Source organism: Pinus tabuliformis, chromosome 2_1 (assembly GCF_031772625.1).
Source record: "Pinus tabuliformis cultivar Carrire ecotype Pingquan chromosome 2_1, CPIR1, whole genome shotgun sequence".
Taxonomy (NCBI): Eukaryota; Viridiplantae; Streptophyta; class Pinopsida; order Pinales; family Pinaceae; genus Pinus; species Pinus tabuliformis.
In genome coordinates this window covers 397,092,025-397,100,834 of record NC_142299.1, presented here as the reverse complement: position 1 = coordinate 397,100,834, position 8,810 = coordinate 397,092,025, and positions in this window count along the sequence as shown.

Sequence of the window (8,810 nt, the reverse complement as noted above, 5' to 3'; positions counted from 1 at the left end):
ATGCCCTAGTTTGTTTCCTATTGCTGATAATGATTCTGGTTGCTAGTAATCTAGTGGTAAGGAGTAGAGTCGTACCCAAACTGGGACCGAAGTGAAAGTCTCGCGCTCCAGGACAAAATTCATCATCCAAGGCCACATATAGAGGCCTGCAACTGCATAGAAGTAGGGCCCTCCTTCAAACACCCTGTCTTTATCCTCAATGTTAGTGAAAACTACAGTGAAGAAACCCTTTGATCCAAGGTGTAGGTCTATGTCCCCTTTAGGTTTCCAGTGATTTTTAATCCATGCCTGTAGTGCCTTCTCCATTGGCCATAACCCCATGAATTTACAAATGATTGCGTAAGTCGTCATGTGATCCCTATGCGCCTGCAGCGCTGGATCACTTAACACCACTCTGGGTGTGATAGTGGTCTTAGGCTTACATGGACAATTTTGTTTTTTGTTTTCTGATTCTTGATTATTTTTCTCTTCTCCTTTTTCTCTTTTGGCTTCATCCGTCCTATTATTCTACTCCTGTGAGTCTCTGTTGTCCATTTTCCCTTCTCCTGAAAAACCCTTTTTAGCCTCTAGCAGTTTCTTGCCATGGCTAGAGACTGCCCGACTGTAGTAGGGAGTGGTGCTCCCCCCCTTACACCCCTCCATGGCATTCAAAACTTGATTTATTTTTGTAAACCCTAGCTCTTACTAGTCCCGTGATCTGCCTCATGTCCACGATTCGTATCTTGGCTATCGTTGATCAAGATTCCATTTTACAATATAAGAAATGGTCCACTCATTGTAGCATTAACTATTATGTATTTTTTGTGTTAGTAGATGTGAGATGAGGGGTTAATGGTTGTGAGAGGGAAATGGTCAATTTCCACTGCTGTGTTATGAATTCCTCCATGAAAAGGACATGTTGAGGAGATGATTGTGATGATAAGAGGTGAAATGAGAATAGTGTGAGGGATCACTGCATAGTATAAACCACCTTCTACTTCTTAACAATTAGGTAATTCAAAGAGGTGGTAACTACCTTAAGTTACCTTCATGAAAATTCACTAAAGTAAATATCCTAAGTTGGAATCCAAATTGGGGTATATATCTTTCATGTCTACACATCCCTTAAGAGGCTATTGTAACCCACTATCTTCTTTCCCCACCAACCCAAAAAAGTAAAAATATCTATGTCTATTGGAGGATCGTCCTTTAGTGAAGTCACTATGATTAAGGAAGAGGTTATGGAAATCCCATGCCCATTATCATTGGAACTAGTGGTTATTGTAATAAAAACTTTCTAGTGGACCAACCATTTTTGGAAATGCACACCATGAAAGTTGTAATGGAAACTTTAATGGACTTAGTAGAAGATTCCCTTCATGGGATTTCTATTTCAATTTGTTTTCTTAATTATGTGATGTTTTGTCATGTTCCCTTAATTATGTCATGTTACTCTAATTCTTTGTTGGTTTCTAATGAGTATAGATGTTGGGGTTTTAGGGTTATAATTTTCTTATTTTTAGGGAAATCACTTTAATTTTGCTTAAAGGATGTGGCCAATAATTTATAGTTTTATATTATAGTATTAACAAATTTATGCATAACTTCTAATACAAATTCAACTATTATTGTTAAAAGAATTTATAGAAGATTTGTTTTTCTTTTCCTTTTATTTTATATGTTTACATTAACTTATAATATATTGCTAAGAATTGTAGTTCAATAATAATGATGATTACAATATACTATGATAAACTTTGGTCTACGAAATTTTAAGAAGTTTTATAATTGATTAATCTAATTAAAAATATTTCCCACATGATCAAAATTATTATATAGGAACTTAACTTTCATAGTCCCCTTCAGTTTTGATGAGCTAACAAATTATGAATATCATTAGCTCTACACATATTGTAATTCTTCCCTGATATGCACATAGGAAAGATATCTGAATAGAAAGTGATTTTAATCCTCCACTTTCTTAGTATTACAAATATTACATGTTTGATCTTCCCAATGCATTTAGGTCTTGTCTGATGTCTGGTTCACTATGCAACTTGTGATGGTTCATTTTTATTTTATTAATATTGATTTTATTCTTTAAGCTAACAATAGAAGAAATATATTTTTGATATTTGAACTAAGGGTTGATGGTCTCTTTATAATTAGTTAGATTTTTATTATTCATTATTTCTTCATAGCACCATAAGATTTATTTAAATATAATAATGATAGTGTTTTTCATATTAGCAATAATTTGGAAAGTGTCCCACTCTTGAATTGTCCTCTCTTAATCATGAAGTGATGTTTACTGGAATTAGAAGTAGTGATAGGTAGCATAAAGTTTCTGTAGAAATTTTGAATAATTAATCACTTATTCACAGAGATTATCCCGATTATACACTATTGCAGAATACATGCACAATACATAATATCCTCTATGTTGATCATCAATTTAGCAGCATCAAAAACAATGAAACATCAATTGCATGCACACATTAACATAGTATGTAACCCGAGGAAAGCATACAACTGAAAACCCCACACTATTTGTATATTATAATGATTGAGAACATGTAACAATACATAGTACAATACTCCTCATAAGTACTCAGTACTATCTCCACTTGTTACACACAAAACTAGCTCAGATCCGAACAAGTCATAGGTTCAAATCTCCTCCACTGCTTTTCCTACCTCCACTGCACAATCCTGCAAGAGGATCACATGAGCACAAGCTAAAATTGCCTTGATATTGGCCCACATTGTGCTGTCCTCATTGGAATTACTCAAATCCATGCACGTGCAAATCTCATGCACAACTGATAGTCACAACTCACCCTTTCACTTAACTCTAACACCTGCCTCTGTTGAACTGTCCATGCACTGAGTTAACTGATGTATTTTTTAGTTTCTTTATGAGTTAATAATTAGTGAATTAATTAATAATTAATTCACACAACTCATCACTAGTGTATTCTACAGTTAGACTAAATACAACTAGTTCAACTAAGTCAAATTGAACACAACTCCATCAACTCCACATAACTCACATGCATGAGTTCTAACTGAAGTCCTCCATGCAATAACTCAACTAACACATAAGAAACCACGTGATTCCTTTTTTCAGCTACATGTGCCACATCCGTAGCTCAAACTGAAGTGCTCCAAGAGAATAAGATAATGTTTAGAGTCCAAATATTTCTAAGGGCTAATAATATTTGATTGTTTCTATTTTTAGCCTGGTAGTCTAAAAATAGACTCTGATCACTCCGCTGTGAACCAAAAATAGAAGTACATATATTTTTTCCAACATGACCAATCATCCATAAACAACATCCTGCAACTCATAGACCATGATCCATATGTCTAAAAATAGACATAGTCTAAAAATAGACTTTGCGCCAAAAATAGCTTGCGGGCCCACTTAGTGAAGGCGACTCCTTTCCACTAAGATCCATCATCTTGTTGCATTTTCAACACTCCCTCTCAACAAGATATGGATTATCTGCAACCCTTATCCTGCAACTCTGGAATATTCTACATGCAACACATTTGCCCGGTCCACTTGCTCCAACAACACTTGGAACAAAAACACTCCCAACTGACCACCCGGTTGGGCTAGGAACATACTCTGATGCTGAAGCTCTACCTGTTGCTGACAAGTGCTCCCTCTCTGACATCTGTGCTACTACAACATCTCCATGCATCTCGCACCATTGCACACTTCTCTGTGCCACCTAGCACTATGAAAAACACTTGTGCCTCTTGCATTGCTTAAGCCTGCTAGCTATGCACTGTCCTGGGATTCCCTACACTGTCGCTCTCTCTACCACTCCATCCGCATCTGTCTCTACCCAATCAGTTAGTTCTTGCTACTCCACATCGAGGCTCCCGTAGCAAGGTCTCATCCAAGAGGTTGGGTACCTCAAGGATCCTGCCCCTCCTCCTTGGGACGATCAATCCACATCACCCCACCTCCTACCTGGAGGTATGGCTGCATGAGATCCCTCTGCCCACCTGGCTCGAAATTTTCCCCTACCGGAGGTCTCTACATGCGTAGATGTCTCTACTCGATCTCCTTTCAGCTTCCCTTGTTGTGGCTGCTCCACAACCTCCTGAAGCTGCTGCACCAATCGTGGCTCCTCCATAATCGTCTGAGACTTCTTCTGGATCTGCATGTTAAGATGTAATATACGCTCCCTCTAAACCACCAAGTCTCCATCAATTGCCTCGCTGCTCAAGGCTTTGCATGCATCTTGAACCTCAAGAGCATACAGGTTCTTGACCCATGAACCAATCTGCTTCACTTGTCTAGTGATGATGTGTCTAAGGAAAACCTTTCCCTCGCTGAAGACTACATCATAGCCTTCGTATTCCAACATTGTAATTGACACCAAGTATCTCCTTAGTCCTGGTACATGCTTGACATCGGTCAAGGTAAGGCGAGCTCCATGCTCCCTTTGAAAAATAACCGTGCCTACACCTAAGACACTATACTTCTCATCATTACCCATCACTATGAGTATCTGGAGATCTTTCTCCTCCAAAGTACTGAACAACGTTTTTTCACCGGTCATGTGGAAAGAAGCTCCACTGTCAAGAAACCAACCACTTCCCACCATGGATGAAACCATGCATGCGAAGAGTGTGAAATCCAACTCAAATTGTGAAGCAAGTGCCTCACCTTCAGATCCTTCCTCAGATCCCTTCTTGGATTTCTTCTTTGGGCAATTAGTAGCATAACGGCCCAACTCATGACAACGAAAGCATCTCACCTTCGACTTGTCAACCTTCTTCCCATTATTGGAAGAACTGGATTCGAAAAGAGAACCCTTCTCCTTTCCCTTCTTCACCTTACTCGCTAAGGCACAGTTCTCCTCATCATGCATGGATGAAGAACTATCTCTGGTGCTCTGTCTGATCTCCCCCTGTACAAGATCCGACCAAAGTCTCTCCCATCTTGGAAATTTCTCCCGACCATTGACAGAGTCATGATAGGAATGCCAACTCTTCGAAAGACCAAGGACAGCCAAGCTCACCAAGTCCTCATCATCAACGGTCACCCCCACACTTCCCAACTCATCCCAGCACTGGGTGAAATTCGTGAGATACCTGGGCATACTGTCTCCATTCTCAGCTTTGATGTTTCTGATTTTATCCTTGAGCGCCATTCCACCAGCTCAAAACTCAACTGATTCTGATCTAAAATTTGTGAGAACAAAGTATTTCTTGTACAGAGATCGACTGTATGGGCATTCACCAGATATCTCACCTTACAAAAGAAGGATGAATCCAGAGGCTACCTAGCCTGATTACAGACTCTGCTTGAGGAAATAAAACGTAGTCACTTCCTAAATAATAGATCTGATGATCAATCCTTGCTTTGATATCTTGTAGAACTTTTTCTACAAATCAACCAACTCTGATACCATATAGAAATTTTGAATAATTAATCACTTATTCACAGAGATTATCCTGATTATACACTATTGCAGATTACATGCACAATACATAATCTCCTCTACGTTGATCATCAATTTAGCAGCATCAAAAACAATGAAACATCAATCACATGCACACATTAACACAATATGTAACCCGGGGAAAGCATACAGCTAAAAACCCCACACTATCTGTATATATAATGATTGAGAACATGTAACAATACATAGTACAATACTCCTCACAAGTACTCAGTACTATCTCCACCTATTACACACAAAACTAGCTCAGATCTGAACAAGTCACAGGTTCAAATCTCCTCTGCTGCTTTGCCTGCCTCCATTGCACAATCCTGCAAGAGGATCACGTGAGCACAAGCTACAATTGCCTTGATATTGGCCCACACTGTGTAGTCCTCATTGGCATTACTCAAATCCATGCATCTGCAAATCTCATGCACAACTGATAGTCACAACTCACCCTTTCACTTACCTCTAACACCTGTCTCCGTTGAACTGTCTATGCACTGAGTTAACTGATGTATTCTTTAGTTTCTTTATGAGTTAATAATTAGTGAATTAATTAATAATTAATTAACACAACTCATCACTAGTGTATTCTGTAGTTAAACTAAATACAACTAGTTCAACTAAGTCAAACTGAACACAACTCCATCAACTCCACATCCAACTCCACAAAACTCACATGCATGAGTTCTAACTGAAGTCCTCCATGCAATAGCTCAACTAACACATAAGAAACCACGTGATTCCTTTTGTCAGCTGCATGTGCCACATTAGTAGCTCAAATTGAAGTGCTCCAAGAGAATAAGATAATGTTTAGAGTCCAAATATTACAAAGGGCTAATAATATTTGACTGTTTCTATTTTTAGCCTGGCAGCCTAAAAATAGACTCTGATCACTCCGCTGTGAACCAAAAATAGAAGTCCATATATTTTTCCCAACATGACCAATCATCCATAAACAACATCCTGCAACTCATAGACCATGATCCATATGTCTAAAAATAGACATAGTCTAAAAATAGACTTTGTGCCAAAAATAGCCTGTGGGCCCACTTAGTGAAGGCGACTCCTTTCCACTAAGATCCATCATCTTGTTGCATTTTCAACAGTATCCTTCATATTATTTAAGGGTGGGTACACAAAGTTGGTTTCAAAATTTGTTGCAACAAAGACGTGCATGCCATCATGTTTAAATAGCTTTAGATCTTGATAAAGATCCATGCATTCAATTAGGTCATGGATAGTCAAATCCACATTATATTTTTATATGAATGGAATATAGATGATTTTTAACATGTTTCTTTTCTAAAGAACACACGTATTAAAATGTGATTCTTTTTCTTAATAGAAATAAAATATGAACATGACCCTTGTTGAGCCACTTACATAAAAAAATATTACACAAATCATTGCACCATTATCATAATTTCCCCTATTTTAAAAAGACTTAAAAATGATGCTCATAAAATAAATAAAATTCTAATTCTTAAGTAGGTAGGGGTCCTTAGAGAAATAAGGGATATCGACATGACATCATTGCATAAATCCATGTTTTTATTTCAGTACATGGTTTTATAAAGAGTATACATAGTTGTGATACAATTGTGCATGCATTTGAAGTGTGGTTTCAAGGTTTTTATTGCACTAATAATACTGATATGTGCACGCAAATGAAAACTATATCATCATTCTGAGTTCACTATTTAAATGATAAGTCCTTAAATATGGATATTCCCCTCAATATACAATTACTCTTTACAATATTCCTAGGCATAAAGATAATACAAAGACAAGGTTTAAACACATGGATCCAATAAAATTCCTGATCAGATCATGAATGTTTTATATGGGCATAGAGGTTTTTTATTTTACTTGATCTTGTGAAAATTTTTCACCATAAAAGTGAAAATGTATATTAGTCATGATGTGATTATATGATAAAAAAAATTATGTCAAAAGTTATGACCTTGGCCTATCTAAAAGACACATGCACATAAAGTATAAAGCCATCACTTGTCTTATAAAAAGACAATGCACCCCCAATGCTATCTCATTGATCATATGATCAAAGGAGTTATAAGAATATCACCCTTGTGGGTGTGAGAACATAATTCAAGATTTTTATTGGAAATCCAATGCTAAGAATATATGTTAAGCTATGCAATGTATGAGATATGTTGGTCAATTTTGATTATGCTAAAATCCCATTACATTAAATTATCAATTTGAGTTTGTAACCTTATAAAGTATGGAAAAGTATATGAAAGGACTTAACTTTCAATTCTATCGAAAGTAAATTGACATAGAAGGAAATTATATTCTATGAAAACACGTAAATTGACATAAAGGAAGCAACATAAGTGTTAATCTAGGAAAGCATGTAAATTTAATTTATGAATGCATGTAAATATAATATATGAAAGCATCTAAATTCAATTTTTGAAAGCATGAAAATCTAATATATGAAAGGATGTAAATCTAATCTATGAACACATGTAAATGGACATGAAATTCTATTCTATTTTATTCACACAATTGAAAAACAAAATCTGCAATGCAAGAAATAAAAATGATCTAAATGTAACTTCTTTTTGTGGAATTTTTCAAGCACTTGGTTAATATTTGTAAAAATCACAAAGCATTGGTTAAGTAATAAGGTCTATAAGTCAATGTTGTTAACAAAAAAATAGAGTACTGCTATAAAAATAGAGTATTTTGTTATGCAACCAACTCACAGAATAGAAGAAAAGATAGATCAACGACTTCAAAATAAGTCCCTTCGAGGGGGAACCTCCTTTACATTACACAAATGAACAATTATTGGATGATAAAAATGAAAATAACTGCTTTCTATATATAGGAGTCTAAGGGGTCACAATATAATCAGAGTCGACATAACAATAATATTCTAGGGGCACAACAATAACAATAGTGGGCTTCTATGGGGCATAATAATAATAATATAGGGACTACATGGGCACAAAAATACAATAAGGGGGTTGCAATAATAACAATAAGGGGCTACACTAGTAGTATAGGGGCCTAACATGCCCCTCTCCTTCAAAAAAGTGTTGTCCTCAATGCTTGAGCAGTTCTGGATGCTTTTGTATAAAATTCTCATCCTCCCATGTGGAATCTTTAGCAGGTATGTTCTTCCACTTAATGAGATACTCTAAAATTGATCGATTTCATAGTTGTTGATTCCTTGTTTCTGTGACTGCTTCAGGTTCCAATATGTTTTTTCCTTCCTTGTCAAGTTTTGGCAATATTGTTTGAATTGGGAGCTTGTCACCTATTACCTTCTTTAAGCATGACACATGGAAAACTAGGTGAACTCGTGAAGATGCAGGAAGATCCAAT